At 38.7% G+C, this 17,775-nt stretch overlaps 1 pseudogene; it reads left to right on the forward strand.

The window, feature by feature from the left end:
- Positions 1-1,439: 1,439 nt before the first annotated feature.
- Positions 1,440-2,506, forward strand: LOC102264610 (S-adenosylmethionine decarboxylase proenzyme pseudogene; annotated as a pseudogene).
- The last annotated feature ends 15,269 nt before the right edge of the window (positions 2,507-17,775 follow it).

Genomic DNA, 17,775 nt, shown 5'->3' on the forward strand with positions numbered 1-17,775 from the left:
TCCAACTACTTCTAAACATGTAGTGCTTAGCACTTACTAAAATGAGTTAATGTTTCTTCCTTTTAGTGACAGTCAGAACAAAGAAAGATTTGGAAACTAGACCTCTGTTCCTCAGAAAAATGCAATTAATCAGAATACCTCAGTTGTCAGTATTCTTCTAATGGCTTAATTTATCCATTGTTACAGGATTATCATAGAAATCAGTGGAACACATTCTCACATTTTTCCCTTGCTAATTTGGAAATATCTGAAAACATCTAAGTCATTTAGAGAGAGGTAGGTTTCTCTAAGTTGATGAATACTGATGTGCTTTTTACAAATTTTATTTATATTTTATTGAAATAAAGTTGATCTGCAAGGTTGTTTTTATTGTTGTACAGCAAAGTGACTAAGTTATGCATATATATAAAACATACATCTACATATATTCTTTTTCACATTCTTTTCCATTAGGGTTTATCACAGGACTCTGAATATAGTTCCCTCTGCTCTACAGTAGGGCCTTTTTGTTGATCCATTCTATATAAACACCAGTTTTCATCTGCTAATCCCAAACTCCCAATACATCTCTGTCCCACCTGCAGTCCCCTGGCAACCACCAGCCTATTCTCTGTGTCCCTCATTCTGTTTCTGTTTCATAGAGAGGTTCATTTATGTCATTTTTTCGATTTCACATGTAAGTGATATCATATGGTGTTTGAATTTCTCTTCCTGACTTCACTTACTGTGTTAATCTCTAGTTGCATCCATGTTGCTGCAAATGGCATTATGAAATACTTTCTTGGAAAAAGCGCAAAACCTTTGAGGGACTACTAACTAGTGGAACTTAAAACAATGTCACAGAAACATTTAATTATGTATAGAGTTAGTGTGGTTTTCATTGTTTTTCTTCCAAAATACCTATTCAATACAGTTAAAGCAATGAAACAAACGGCTAATGAATAAAGCAGTAAGAAGAGTAAGTTCAGTGACCTCACTTTTGTCTTTAAAAATCACTCCTTTGATTCCTCAGGTTCAGTCAAATTGTTATTATTCCATTCACTATAGTTATTCGTTAAGGAGCGAGGTTTAGCAAATAATTCCTGAGCATACATTTAAAATGCAGGGGTTGGCTCCCACAGTATGGCCGGCGACATTAGCTAGCGCTCGCTCTACTCTCTCTAACGGGGAAACAGCGGACTACAAGAGACTGAGCTGTATCTGCCTGTATTTCCAACAGACTTACGTTCAACTTTCGCTCACCCACACACACAAAGCCGGGAAAATTTTATTAATCCTTTTATTTTTTAAAGTTAATATAAAATTATAGCAAAAAGAAAAAAAAGAAGGAACCTGAACTTTAGTAACACAGCTGAACAATCCGCAGCGGCGGCGGCGGGAGAAGAGATTTAATTTAGTTGATTTTCTGTGGTTGTTGGTTGTTCGCTAGTCTCACGGTGATGGAAGCTGCACATTTTTTCGAAGGGGCGAGAAACTGCTGGAGGTTTGGTTCTCCAGGCAGTAACCCGACGCAAACCAAGGAACTGGGGATCTTCCCACCATCCCAAGATCCGAGTGGGACATACTTTTGAAGGATGTGCAATGTTCAATCATAAGTGTGACAAAAACTGACAAGCACGAAGCTTATGTACTCAGTGAGAGTAGCACGTTTGCCTCCAAGAGACGTTTCATTTTGAAGACATGTGGTACCACCCTCTTGCTGAAAGCACTGGTTCCCCTGTTGAAACTTGCTAGGGATTACAGTGGGTTTGACTCAATTCAAAGCTTCTTTTATTCTCGTAAGAATTTCATGAAGCCTTCTCACCAAAGGTACCCACACCGGAATTTCCAGGAAGAAATAGAGTTCCTTAATGCAGTTTTCCCAAATGGAGCAGCATGTTGTATGGGACGCATGAATTCTGACTGTTGGTACTTGTATACTTTGGATTTCCCAGAGAGTAGGGTAATCAATCAGCCAGATCAAACCCTGGAAATTCTGATGAGTGAGCTTGACCCAGAAGTTATGGACCAGTTCTACATGAAAGATGGTGTTACTGCAAAGGATGTCACTCGTGAGAGTGGAATTCGTGACCTGATACCAGGTTCTGTCATTGATGCCACAATGTTCAATCCTTGTGGGTATTCAATGAATGGGATGCAATCGGATGGAACTTACTGGACTATTCACATCACTCCAGAACCAGAATTTTCTTATGTTAGCTTTAAAACAAACTTAAGTCAGACCTCCTATGATGACCTGATCAGGAAAGTTGGGGAAGTCTTCAAGCCAGGAAAATTTGTGACCACCCTGTTTGTAAATCAGAGTTCTAAATGTCGCACAGTGCTTTCCTCGCCCCAGAAGATTGAAGGTTTTAAACGTCTTGATTGCCAGAGCGCTTTGTTCAATGATTACAATTTTGTTTTTACCAGTTTTGCTAAGCAGCAGCAACAACAGCAGAGTTGATTCAGAAACATGAAGAAAAAACACAAAAAGAGAACACACATAGAAGGTGGTGGCTGCTTTTTGGATATTGATACCAAGGGCCATGCTTTCCATAACCACCACCTCGTAGTTGCAGAAAGCCCTAGATGTAATGATAGTATAATCATTTTGAATTGTATGCATTATTATATCAAGGAGTTAGATATCTTGCATGAATGCTGTCTTCTGTGTTTAGGTATCCTATGCCACTCTTGCTGTGAAATTGAAGTGCATGCAGAAAAAGCCTTTCACTATATCAAACTTTACAACACTTGTGAAAACAATTCAATTTGGTTTACACACAGTGTAATATTTCTCCAGGTGTCATCCAAAATTCACCACAGACAAGGCTTTCGTCCTCATTAGGTGTTGGCCTCAGCCTAGCCATCTGGGACTGTTCTATTAATTGCTGCCAAGGCAATGGCACCCCACTCCAGTACTTTTGCCTGGAAAATCCCATGGACGGAGGAGCCTGGTGGGCTGCAGTCCATGGGGTCGCTAAGAGTCAGAGATGACTGAGCGACTTCACTTTCACTTTTCACTTCCATGCACTGGAGAAGGAAATGGCAACCCACTCCAGTGTTCTTGCCTGGAGAATCCCAGGGACGGGGGAGCCTGGTGGGCTGCCATCTATGGGGTCGCACAGAGTCGGACACGACTGAAGCGACTTAGCAGCAGTAGCAGCAGCAGGATTTTATGTCCAGTTACCTCCACTTTCTAGAACATATTCTCTACTAACGTTATTAAAACCAATTACTACTTCATACAGATGTTTTGCAACAGCAATTAAAGTTTTTCTTCCATGAGTGGAGTCCTCTAAGAAAACTATCCATTCTGTGTATTTATATTTTAACACTGCTTCCTGTACTTGTATTACTTTGATTCCTTCCGTTACCATGGTATCTCCCCTCCCAACCACACCCCCTCAATAAAGCAATACACTGTTACACTGTGGGTTTTATACTAATCTATACCCCAGAGGGGGAAGGCAGAGGTAGACCCTAGGCTTACTCTTCTTTTAAGGTCAATGGAGTTTGACATTTTTCATTGCCAAGAGCTCTTTTGGAATAAACTATTGTTGATTAGCAAAGAAGGTGTAGATTGGTACTAGGGAATACTGGCAGAACTAACTGTATGGAAACTGTGCCATTTGGTGTCCCCCATTAAATGAAATGAGCTTCTAAAAAAAAAAAAATGCAGGGGTTTTCTTCTGCTTCCTCCTAAAGAAACATGACTTCAGACATGCCCTCTTTCTTCAAATGTCTTTAATTAATGTGCTTGCCCCTTCCTCTGTTCATAAAAACTTCTTGACAAATATACCACCTTTGATATATTCCCATTAATTGTTACTGTGCCTGGAAAATTAGAATCTAAATCCACAAAACAGTCTCAACTATATATGTTTCTCTATGCATTGATAAGTTTCATTCATCTAAACAAATTATTTTTTGTTTTCTACTTCTACTTATGAATTTCATGTAGACATGTCTTTGACTTCAGAGGTTACTTTTGCATTTGAGCGTTGAAAATTTCAAGAAATGGTGCTTAGGAAAAAATTAATTCTCCTTTTAAAACTCTTAAGATAAGCTTAGTGGAACTCATCAAAAATGAAACATTAATTGATGATTTAAACATTAAAATGATTTGCTACTCATTATTAAAAATGAAATTTTAATGTTTTACAGACATTATAGGAGTTCAATAAAATACTAAAAGCATAGATATTGTGTGTCCAGAATACAAACTGGCAAAAGGAAGAACAATGTCTACCTGATGCTTTTTACCCAACTAGACTAATGCTAGTTGTGGCTTAGATTTAACTATTAGTTAAATAGTTAATAATTGCCGGGGTCCAGCCCCAGTGGATCCAGGGAATTAGAAGCGGGGACGGCGTCGGCGAGGATCAGGAAACAACTGCTTAATTAAACGTTAATTAAGGATATAAAGAGTAATAGAATGAGGATAGCTCAGTGAGGAAATTCAGTGGAGAAAAGAGGCTGAAATAATGATAGCTCAGTGAGGAAATTCAGTGTAGAAAAGAGGCTGAATAATTCAGCCAGAAGGTAAGAGAAAGAACGACATGGTGAGACCAAGTTTCGGTGAACAAGGCCCGCACTTTATTTTCCAAAGTAGTTTTTATACCTTAAGTTATGCATAGAGGATAATGGGGGAAGGGGTAGAGTCATGCAGTAAGCCAGGCTTTCTTCCTGCAAACTTATCATATGCAAAAGTTTAGGTGATTTGCATCATCTTCTGGCCCGGAGGCCTTTTTCTCTAAAGGTGATTATTCTAAAGTCAGGCGCCAGCCTCCAAAAAGCATTAGATAAAGTTGCATTCCTACAGAGCAAAGGTGTGGTGGGCTATAACAAGAAAAAGAATTAACTCAAGGGTCCCAGGTTACAAACATTAAAGCTACTACTTACACCAATTATATTAATCAATACACTGCCAGGGACACAGCAGGTAAGGGATATGGAGACTTAGCAGCAAACATTGGCCCAACAAGTGAAAATCCCTTCACCAATACAATTTCTAATCAATCTTTCAACTGCTCAAAGGAATCTGTATTCAGACAGTTTAGAACATCTCATGCCTCTCACAGTTTGGAGGCTCTGAGCAATCACATGTGGCCAGAAAAACCTATTCAGGCAGGCTAGAGGACTTCCAAGGGACTTTGTAGGTTGAAACACTGTCACACCCAGGAATTATTAACTGGAGCTGTAAGCTAACTCTTTTTCAGAGAGGTAGTGGGGGACAGCCCCCCGTAAAGTCAGAGGTGTAGGTGAAAGCACAAAGCAGAAAGTAGGCAGACTCTGGTTTTGGGGGTAGATTGCTCGAGAATTTCCAGGGAGACTCCTGAGGCTTGATCCCGCCTTTGCGTATGCCAAGCCTCGGGCGGAGCTCGCTCCCCCACAAATAATATTTAACTAAATAGTTAAATAGTTAAATTTAACTATTTAGTTAAACTCCTGATTGATTGGAGTTTATACTAATTAACTTAAATAAAACATAAAATAAAACAGATTTAAAAATTATCATAGAATGAAATCGTTGTGGGTGTACTTCACCTTAAGTATCTATAGATGGTGCCAATATGACATTCAAATCCCCTAGAAGAAATCTAAAAGTCTAATGAACATACTTAAACTTATCTTCACTAATCTGAAAAACAGGCTATAACCAACTAAATATGATTTTTTATTTATCACTGAGTCACAATTTTTCTATCAAATTTCATGAGCTTCAATCACCTTCTGTATTCAGGACGTAGGAATGAATTCTTGTAGGCTTGGCCAAGGAATTAGAAAAACTAGCAAACCACAAAAAGTCAACAAATCATACTTCAATAAATTTTTATGTATTTCCCCATGTACAGACCAAAGTAAAAAATCTTACATTCTATTTATATAGACTCTAAGTGGAATGTAATTGCTGAGAAATTATATAGACTCTAACGGTTAAGGAAACTTTGAAGATTAACTGTCTATTTTTCTTTATAAGGACACTGAATCCCAAGATGACTGTAATATTTCCATTTTTTCTTCAGCTGGTTTTCAGTAGAAACAGAATTAGAACTCCCATTCCTTAGCTGAAACCCACTGTCCATGCAGCATCCTGAGTAGTCTTATTGGAGTCTCTCTGTCTTTCTTTGTCTCTATTACAAATATTCTCTGAAAATGTCTTTAATGTTTTCTTTTTCAGAAACATCAAAGTTGTAACTTCCTGCTTGGCCGATTCTAGCTAGTACCTGAAGTGTTCCTCAAATTGGTCTATTAAAAAGTAGAAAGTTAGTCTGTTCCCAAATGGCTTATCTAAGTATTTTCTTAAAAGAAGATATTTTTTTTAAATCACACAGTGGGACTATAAAGAATCCTACCCTGTTTTGCATTAACCTAGATAATAAAACTGGCACCCCACTCTAGTACTCTTGCCTGGAAAACCCCATGGACGGAGGAGCCTGGTGGGCTGCAGTCCATGGGGTCGCTGAGGGTCGGACACGACTGAGCGATTTCACTTTCACTTTTCAGTTTCATGCATTGGAGAAGGAAATGGCAATCCACTCCAGTGATCTTGCCTAAAGAATCCCAGGGACGGCGGAGCCTGGTGGGCTGCCGTCTATGGGGTCGCACAGAGTCGGACACGACTGAAGCGACTTAGCAGCAGCAGCAGCAGCAGCAGATAATAAAACTAAAGAGAAAGTGACCATGCAGCAGCAAAATGTTTATTAAAATCTTGTTTTAAATGTGTTAATGTTTCCAGCAAGCATACAAAGTAGGTCAAATGTTATCAAATTGTCTGTATTAAACCATCTGTCAAATGACACCTTAATTCAGTTCATTTCAGTTGCTCAGTCGTGTCCGACTCTTTGCGACCCCATGAACTGCAGCACGCCAGGCCTCCCTGTCCATCACCAACTCCCAGAGTCCACCCAAACCCATGTCCATTGTGTTGGTGATGCCATCCAACCATCTCATCCTCTGTCGTCCCCTTCTCCTCCTGCCCTCAATCTTTCCCAGCATCAGGGTCTTTTCAAATGAGTCAGCTCTCCGCATCAGGTGGCCAAAGTATTGGAGTTTCAGCTTCAACATCAGTCCCTCCAATGAACACCCAGGACTGATCTCCAGTGTCTATAATTAGAGCCCATGGTTAAAAAAATAAAAGAGAGCGTCATGTATTCTGCACACAAATTTCCAATCTTTCATCTGCTGAGTCAAACATTTCACAAAGGGAAAAGACCCAAGTATTGATTCTTATAGCAATAAAACTTCATGCTGTTATTTCTTGATCTCTGCTGAGTGCAATTTAGAATTAGCTTTCCCCCTCATAAATTCAATGACTTTTAGCTATGGCCTGCTTCTTTGAGAACTTCATACTACATTGTTTCATTCCTGAAAATTTCCCTCCACTTTTCCCCAGAAACCATATACATATAAACCAACCTTATTCCTTCACACATGAAGAGAAGGGGTGGGGGAGAAAGAGAAAACCTCCTTCCGTCATAGGAATGAAATAAAATAAAATGTCATCAAGTATTAATACTATATTAAAGGAAAATGGTGTTCATGGTTTTCAAAATGTTCCCTGATAGTTCTTGACCAGATTTTATTAAATCTTAGATATTTTCCAAGATACATACTTGTAATCCAAACAGCCCTTATACAACCCTTGCTATTGTTACTTACCTAAGTGGAGATTATTATGATAAAAATAAAGTACAGTTATCTTCGAACAGCAGAGCAAAACTAAAAAAACAAAAACTTCATAAGCTTAAACTTTAATTGCTTTGAAGGTGATTTGTTGTATAAACTTAATAACTGGCATTATATCAAAGACATTAAAACAGTTTTCAACCTAAATATTTTTTTTGTCCAAAGAAACTGAACAGTTTCACTTGAAAAAAACTGAAGATGAGTCTTCGTTTTCACTCATCTTCTCATTAGATTAGATAGTTGCACTGGCTTTCTTTTTAAGCTTTCATCAATTTTCTTTTTACTATATAGTAAACAAACAGGAAAATAGAAAACCTCCATAGTAAATATAATGGCTTGCCATAAACCCCAGAAATCAGGCAACAGATCAAAGCTCATAATCTGTCTTACAACCACCTCCCTCCTTGAAGTAATACAGCCCCTCATTAGTGATAATGTTTGAGTCCACCAGAATAAAAATGAAATTTTTTCCTGCTTTCTTTAGAAGTGATTATTCAATATTTTGTTAATAAGGGCTGTATGTTGGCCATTTTGGAAGCATCTAGTATATACTGCTAAGAGTCCTTAATAATACAAGCATTATTTATGTGGGAGTTAAATTGTTTTGTTTTACTTTGACTATGAATAATAAAGAAGTGTTTTCTGAAAATATCATTGATAGTGAAAAAAGTATTTTTCTTTGCTTCTGGCCCATGTAAAAATCTAGGAAAGTGACTTGTCATTTGGACAGAAAGAACAATTAGCCCTCACTGTCTATATCATCAGTGGCTATGTGCTGCACTCTTTTCTTTCTTTGTTTTAAAACTTTGGTTACATTTTCTGGTAGCAAGAGATACAAGTATTTTTTTTTCTCACTTTCCTGGAAAGAACTGTTCATAAGTAAATTGTGTAAACTGTAAACTGCTAAGAGATGACTTAGCGATTATTTTATGTAAATCTCCCATAGTCTCAGTTTTATACTTGCTAAATTTTAGGAGTTTGATATTTAGCTTGGAAAAATGAGATGCTAGAAGGTTAGGAGAAAGTATCTGGGGGTAGATAGATTGCACTACTATGTGCTATAATAATTTATTTTTCCTCTTTAGAAAGTAAGAAATGTATGGATTTTATAACAATGTTTCTGAACTTTAATTAATATAAGAATCATCTGAGATGCTTGTTAAAAATTTTTTTCAACTCCTTGTTAAATTTTTTTGTCAACTCAAATGCAGTAAATCAAAGTCTTGGGGGCCAGGAAGTAATTTTGATACAGATGGCCAAATATGACTTTTAAAATTCTAACCAACTCTTTACCCCTCTGCTGTCAAGATGGCTACAGAAATATGCTAAGGCTGTCTGTCTTTAGCAGTCTGGTCCAGTGGTTCCATGACTCTGGTTTCCTACTAGATGTACCAGGGAGAGTTGATGACCACAACACAGATCAACTGAGTCAGACTATTTGGAGATGAATCTGATGCACACACAGCTCTATGTATTCCTGACCTAGAACAGACTGCTGAGGACTGGCAGGAGTAACACAGTTTTGGAACGATGTTCTCCTGAAATACTGGGTGTGAAATCCCAGAAATACCTGCCAACACCATAAGAGTAACTAAAGATAGGCAAAAAATATTAGATTGGCCAAGAAATCCATTCTGGTTTTCCATAACATCATATGGGAAAAAAACCCAAATGAACTTTTTGGCCAACCCAATAATTGATATCATCTAAAGTCAGAGGGATATTGAAATATACCCCAGGTTTCTTCTTCAAAAGATGAGACTCATAATTTCCTTTTGGATTGGTATAAACACACGTAGAGAAGAGTGAAATTAAGCATACTGCTCAGTTTATTGGCATAAAATGTACAGACTTGTACAACCAGCTCCAGACCAAAAAACAGACAGTTAACAAAGGTTCTCATTATTCTCCCTTCCAATCACTGTATCAATAAGGAAAACCACTATCCTGAATTTTAAAAGAATAAATTAATTTTGCTATTTCCTATGCTTTATATAGATGGAACTATACTTTACATAATGGAACTTTCTCTTGCTAGTTTCTTTCCCTTAACAATGTGTTTGCAAACTTCATCAGTATTGTTGCTAAAACTGTATATCACTCATTCACATTCCTATTTATTCTGTGTGTCTGTTCATCAGTTCTATTATGTATTAATATTTTGGTAATTGTAGTTTTTGATGATCATGAATGGTACATTATACATTTTGGAAAACAAATGTATGATTTTTACTAAATAAACCTATGAGTTGAACTACTTGTTGCTAGAATATTCGTATGTTCCAAAGTTGTACCAATTCACAGTTCCACCAGCATTGTACAAGAATCCAGTTTCTGTCTTCACCAACGTTTTTTTTTTTTGTAATCATATTGGTGGTTATGAAGTATTATTCTGTTATATCCTGGATTAATTCACATTTCTCTTATAACTAATGAATTTAAGCATCAGCTTATAAGTTTACTGGCCACTGGAATATCCTTATTCATAAAATTTTCTTCACATCTGGAAATGTGGCCCACTTTTGTTGGGTCATCAATCTTTTTCTTATAGATTTGTAAGGATTCTTTTTATACTCTTGACAGAAGCCTTTTGTCATGCATATGGATTGTGAATATTTTCTCCCAGTGCATAGCTCACCTCTTCACTTCCTTTACAGTAACTTTTAAGGACAGAAATTATCTTTAACATAATACAATTTTTCAACTCTTTTCTTTCATGCTTATACTTCTTCTGTCCTATTTAATATTTCTTGGCCTACTCCAAGGTCATGAAAATGCCCTCATATGTTTTGCTCTAACATCTTATTTTATTAATAAATTGCATTTCAGCAGTCCACCTAGAATTGACTTTTGTTTATGTGGTGAGGTAGAAACCAAAGTACTTTTTCTCTGTATAGCTATATTAAACTCAGCACCATTTACTGAAAAGATAAAGCATTCTTTCCTATACATGCAGTATCTTTTCTTTCTTTGATAAATCAGGTGAAAATACACATAATGTTCTATTTATAAATTATTTATCCTGTTCTGTTTGTAGTTTATCTCTGTACCAAATCACATTATATTAGTTATATATTATCTTATAAGTATACTAATGAGCTTATTTTGTGATCATGATGCTAGTGTGTTGAAATAAGAAATTCTGTGGTTGATGTGACTTATGGGGAGTGTGTGGTCTCTGTGTGCGCAAGCACTCACATTTGTGTGTGTTTCACAGAACTACTTGGTCTTTATCTTTTTTTATTATATACAAATAATTTAATTATATAATACTCAAGCTGCCAGATCACATAGAGTTTAAGCATAGCTAATATTTTTGGATATATTTAAAAAGGACAAAGGAAATGTTGCAACTGGACTTCCATGTGCAAGCAAATGATGTAATGGATTAATAAAAAGAAGGCCAGATTTGATAAGGGTTTCCCAACACAATGCTAATATTCCTTGCAAGGCAACTTCTTATCCAGTAAATTGATGAAAGTTCAATAATTTGTCCTTCACAACAAATCTAGCTATAACTCTACCAAATAAAAGCAACTGGTCATATAATTGATCATGTTGTTAACCTTGAGGGAAGAGATTTTAATTTGCAGCTATATATAAAATATTGCAATCCATTAATGATTCCATGTTCTGCCTAGTAGTCTGTCAATTCTTATAATAAAATAAGATAAAATTCATGAGTTTATTATGTTAAAAGGCATCCAGTCTGAAAGAGGAGTCTTTCGTAGGTTGGAATTTAGAAAATTGAATCAAAATTGCAAAAAAAGCAAGAAAGGAGCCTTACTCAAGCCACACACACACACACACACACACACACACACACACACACACATACACACACACACAAAGAAATGGGGGGAATAAAGGAGTGAATTAACTCTTTTGACTGCTTCTGTAATTACATTTAGTAAGTAAATTATCAGTTGCTGACTTTAGTTTTTTGCATAGACTCAATTAATGCTTGACATGGACGGGTTCTGTGCAAAATAGACTGAATCAGAGAACTGTGTGCAAGTGCTTTTGGGAGAGGGTCTTTGAGAATGATATACCTCCGAGACAGTGAAGGAAGCAATTTAAGGCAAAGAGGACACTTACCCTGTGTCAGTCATTCCCATGCTGCTGCTGCTGCTGCTGCGTCACTTCAGTCGTGTCCGACTCTGTGCAACCCCATAGACGCCCACCAGGCTCCCCCGTCCCTGGGATTCTCCAGGCAAGAACACTGGAGTGGGTTGCCATTTCCTTCTCCAATGCGTGAAAGTGAAAAGTGAAAGTGAAGTCGCTCAGTCATGTTCCATAGGGAGCTCTAAAGTTGAGATAGTACTTCAGAAATGTCGGATTTATAGAAAGACCCGGCCTTTGTGGGCTTCCCTGTGGCTCAGATGGTAAAGAATCCACCTGCATTGCAGGAGACCCTGGTTCAATCCCTGGGTCGGGAAGATCCCCTAGAGAAGGGAATGCCTACCCACTCCAGAATTATTGCCTGGAGAATTCCATTGACAGAGAAGCCTGGCGAGCTGCAGTCCATGGGATCGCAAACAGTCGGACACAATTGAGCGACTAACACATTTTCTGGGCCTTTTTGTACCTATGCATAGACCAGTGATTGGATATGAAATGTCCCTTGAGAGAGAGTGGGACCATGGCAAAGGCAGTTCTCCTGGCCGATGGAACTTGCAGGGGAGGCATTCAACTCAGCCATCAGCAGGCAACGTTCCCAGCAGGTAGGGAGATGAACGCTTCATCCCAGGTAGACTCTGGTTAGGGAAATACAGTGTCATTCAGATCAGATCAGATCAGATCAGATCAGTCGCTCTGTTGTGTCCGACTCTTTGCGACCCCATGAATTGCAGCACGCCAGGCCTCCCTGTCCATCACCAACTCAGACTCACCCAGACTCACGTCCATCGAGTCAGTGATGCCATCCAGCCATCTCATCCTCTGTCATCCCCTTCTCCTCCTGCCCCCAATCCCTCCCAGCATCAGAGTCTTTTCCAATGAGTCAACTTATGACCAACCTAGATAGTATATTCAAAAGCAGAGACATTACTTTGCCGACAAAGGTCCGTCTAGTCAAGGCTATGGTTTTTCCAGTGGTCATGTATGGATGTGAGAGTTGGACTGTGAGGAAGGCTGAGCGCCGAAGAATTGATGCTTTTGAACTGTGGTGTTGGAGAAGACTCTTGTGAGTCCCTTGGACTGCAAGTAGATCCAACCAGTCTATTCTGAAGGAGATCAGCCCTGGGATTTCTTTGGAAGGAATGATGCTAAAGCTGAAACTGCAGTGCTTTGGCCACCTCATGCGAAGAGTTGACTCATTGGAAAAGACTCTGATGCATATCAGCATTACATCTAAAGATCTCTTTAAGAAAACTAAAGATACCAAGAGAACATTTCATACAAAAATGGGCACAATAAAGGACAGAAATGGTGTGGACCTAAGAGAAGAGGAAAATATTAAGAACAGGTGCCATGAATATACAGAAGGATAACACAAAAAAGATCTTAATGACCCATATAACCATGATCATATGATCACTCACCTAGAGCCAGTCATCCTGGAGTGTCAAGCCAAGTGGGCCTTGGGAAGTATCACTACAAACAAAGCTAGTGGAGGCTATAGAATTCCAGCTTAGCTACTTCAGATCTTAAAAGATGATGCTGTTGAAGTGCTGCACTCAATATGTCAGCAAATTTGGAAGACTCAACAGTGGCCATAGGACTGGCAAAGGTTAGTTTTAATTCCAATCCCAAAGAAGGGCAATGCCAAGGAATGTTCAAACTACTGCACAATTATACCCATTTTACATGCTAGCAAGGTAATGCTCAAAATCTTCCAAGCTAGGCTTCAACAGTATGTGAACCCAGAACTTCCAGATGTACAAGCTGAATTTAGAAAAGGCAGAGGAACCAGAGACCAAATCGCTAACTTCTGTTGAATCATAGAAAAAGCAAGAAATTTCCAGAAAAACATTTACCTCTGTTTCACCGAGTACACTAAAGCCTTTGACTGTGTGGATCACAACAAACTGTGGAAAATTCTGAAAGAGATGGGAATATTAGACTATGTTACCTGCATCCTGAGAAATCTATATGCAGGTCAAGAAGCAACAGTTAGAACTGGACATGAACAATGGACCGGTTCCAAATTGGGAAAGGAGTATGTCAAGGCTGTATATTGTCACCCTGCTTATTTAACTTATATGCAGAGTACATCATGAGAAACTCTGGGCTGGATGAAGCACAAGCTGGAATCCAGACTGCTGGAAGAAATATCAATAGTCTCAGATATGCATATGACACCACTCTTATGACAGAAAGCAAAGAGAAACTAAAAACCTCTTGATGAAGGTGAAAGAGGAGAATGAAAAAGATCCCTTAAAACTCAGTTTTCAAAAAACTAAGATCATGGGATCTGGTCCCACCACTCCATGACAAATAGATGGGGAAACAATGGAAACAGTGACAGACTTCATTTTCTTAGGCTCCAAAATCACTGCAGATGGTGACCACAGCCATGAAATTAAAAGACGCTTGCTGCTTGGAAGAAAAGCTATGACCAACCTAGATAGCGTATTCAAAAGCAGAGACATTACTTTGCCAACAAAGGTCCATCTAGTCAAAGCTATGGACTTTTCCAATAGTCATATATGGATATAAGAGTTGAATCATAAAGATGGCTGAGTGCTGAAGAATTGATGCTTTTGAACTGTGGTGTTAGAGAAGACTTTTGAGGGTCCTTTGGACTGCAAGGAAATAAAACCAGTCAATCCTAAAGGAAATCAACCCTGAATATTCATTGGAAGAACTGATACTGAAGCACCAATACTTTGGTCACCTAATGCGAAGAGATAACTAATTGGAAAAGACCTTGATACTGGGAAAGATTGAAGGCAGGGGAAGAAGTGGATGACAGAGGATGAGATGGTTGGATGGCATCACCAACTCAACAGACATGAGTTTGAGTAAGCTCTGGGAGATGATGAAGGACAGGGAAGCCTGGTGTGTTGCAGTCCATGAGATCACAAAGAGTCGTACATGACTGAGTGAAGTGAACTGAATTGCACCTTTGGAATCCACTTGTCTCACATAATAAATTTACTTCAGATACAGTTCCTCCAGGATTCTGATTGTTCTCATTTCCTGGGAAAAGTTAAATGAAAAAGAGTAGTGGGACAAATTACAGTCCCCATGACTGCAGCTAGTTTCAGGGCTGATTAATAATCATTAGCATCCTATACTATCAACTCCAGATCAATCACAACTTCAGCAAGTACCTCTGCTTTTCTTGGTGGCTTACCTAGTGACGTGAGTGAGACATCCAGCCCTGAGAGATCTAAATTCTGGAAACCATGCCCTTCTCAAGTCATGGCTGCTGATCATGTCCACTCACTGTCATAATTTGACAGAGGACCCCCAAGAGGAACCCCATTGAATCACTTGGGTCTCAATCAGATTCTTCCCTGACTCCATTGTATAATGGCAGTCATATCACTTCCTGATTATCAAGTCAATTTGCCCTGCTAATCTATTGAAAAAGAGGCACCCAGGGTGCCTGGGTGACAGCCATACCTTAAGGCTTAATGAGACCCTTGCTGTGTCACTTGATGAAAGCATTCCCCTTTTAGGCACCAAAGTCTCTAGAACCATGTAATTTAGAGCTTCAGTGACAGATCTACTTCCCGAGTGAATCACTGAGATGATAAGAGGGTTGACTCCTACTTTCGCCAACTGCTTCCAAGATTCTTGTTTCCTGCTCACTGAAGGCATATGGCCTTTCATTTAGGATGTATCCTGCATCTCAGAAGATGACACCTTATCCTTGCAAGGTACCGTCTATAAGCTAATGCATCAGCTGGGCCTTCAAAGATCTTTTCTAGGGGCAGGGAGAGTAATGACTGTAAGTGGGCCTAAGGTTTCTTTGAGGGCATGATAAAAACGGTCTAAATTAGACTGTGGTCATGGTTGTATAATCTGTGAACGTTCTAAAACTCATGGAGCTGTACACTTAAAGTGAGTGAATTGACTAGCTGGTCATTTATATCTCAATACAATCTTTTTTAAATCTTCTCTTCACTTTTATTTGGTTTTTAATTTATTCTTTTACTGGATCCTATTCAAGTTTGGCCTGGAAAGTCAAGCAACCTCCTCTAGAACAATCTTATGGGATGGTGTAGAATGAAATCGAAGGGAGCTAGCCCTTCATCTCCTTTTGTAAGCTAAAGACTGGCAAGCAGCAAGACTTGGTGGCAAAGTGAGGAAGTGCTGGAGCAGATAAATGTGAGTGAAGCTTCTCTTTACTTCTAATAATTTTCAGTTAGTTTTCTTGGATTTCATGTATTACCATTATGTCAGAGACTTAAATTTTATATTTTCTCTCCTTCTGATTTACATTTGAGTATTTACAACTATAAACTTCCTTCATTAAAACATTAACTGAATTCCAGAGATTTTTCTTACATTTTTTAAATAGCCACCATTTTGATTTTATCCTGGACACACTGATTATTTAGGAAAGCTTTATTTTTTTAATTGGAGGATAATTGCTTTACAATGTTGTGTTGGTTTCTGCCATACAACAACATGAATCTCCGTAAATATACATGTGTTCCCGCCCTCTTGAACCTCCCTGCCTCCTCCCATCCCATCCCACCCCTCTAGGTTGTCCCAGAGCACCAGGTTGAGCTCCCTGTGTTATACAGTAACTTCCCACTGTCTTAAATATGTAATACACATGTTTCAATGCTACTCTCTCAATTCATCCCACCCTCCACATCCCTTACTGTGCCCACAAGTCTGTTCTCTATGTCTGTGTCTTTATTCCTGCCTTGCAAACAGGTTCAGCAGGACCATTTTTCTAGATTCCATATATATACATTAATATATGATATTTGTTTTTCTGACTTACTTCAGCTGTATAACAGGCTCTAGGTTCAACTTTGTTCTTTTTCTGTAACTGAGTAATATTCCACTATATATATATGTACCATAACTTCTTTATTCATTCATTTTTCCAAGGACATTTAAGTTAATTCCTTGTCATAGCTCTTGTAAATAGTGCTGCAATGAACATTGGAGCACTTGCATATTTTTGAATTATGGTTTTCTCACAGTATATGCCCGGTAGTGGGAATTTTGGGGTCATATGGTAATTTTATTCCTAGTATTGTAAGAAATCTCCATACTGTTCTCCATAGTGGCCATCAATACAACCTTTTTTAAAAAATTATTTTTTTTATTTTGTGATTTTATTCATTTCTTTATTTGTTTGCACTGGGTCTTCGTTGCTGCACATGGGCTTTCTCCAGCTGCAGTGAGCAGGGGCTGCTCTCTCGTTGTGGTTAGTGGCCTTCTTGTTGCAGTGGCTTCTCTTGTTGCAGAGTACAGGCTCTAGAGTGCGTTGGCTCATAAGCTGTGGTACACAGGCCTAGTTGTCCGGCAGCATGTGGAATCTTCTGGGACCAGGGATCGAACCTGTGTCCTCTGTATTAGAAGGTGGATTCTTAACAACTAGACCACCAGGGAAGTCCTCAATACAACCTTTTTTAAAAGCAGTTCTATCACCGTCGGCTTCTCTATGACATAGTGTGTGACAGAGCCAGTGACTCCTGTGTTCATGTTCCCACTATAACACTTCCTTGGCTGTAAAATGCATCCCTTGGACATTATGCTGAATTCTATATTATGGACGGAACACTCCCTCTACTCTCTCCATCCTGAATATGTATGAAACATATTGAAACATCCTGAAACGCAACCTAGTGACAGGTTGTTGTTGAATCACTCAAAGACACCGGGATTCTTGGCCCCGAGAGGAGAAGAGTTCAATCCGGGGCCAGAGACGAGGCTTGATCGCTCAGAGCTTTTGTGTAATAAAGTTTTATTAAAGTATAAAGGAGATAGAGAAAGCTTCTGACATAGGCATCAGAAGAGGGTACAAACAGTACCCGCTTGCTAGTGTTAACAATGAAGTTATATAATCCAAAGAATGACTGGAGGTTGTAAAGACCTCATCAGACCTACTCCCATAATTTACATTTTAAGATAACACTGTCCTCAGGCAGGATACATCCTTGTAAAGACCAGGTCTACTCCCATAATTTA

This window comes from Bos mutus, chromosome 7 (assembly GCF_027580195.1).
Source record: "Bos mutus isolate GX-2022 chromosome 7, NWIPB_WYAK_1.1, whole genome shotgun sequence".
Classification (NCBI taxonomy): Eukaryota; Metazoa; Chordata; class Mammalia; order Artiodactyla; family Bovidae; genus Bos; species Bos mutus.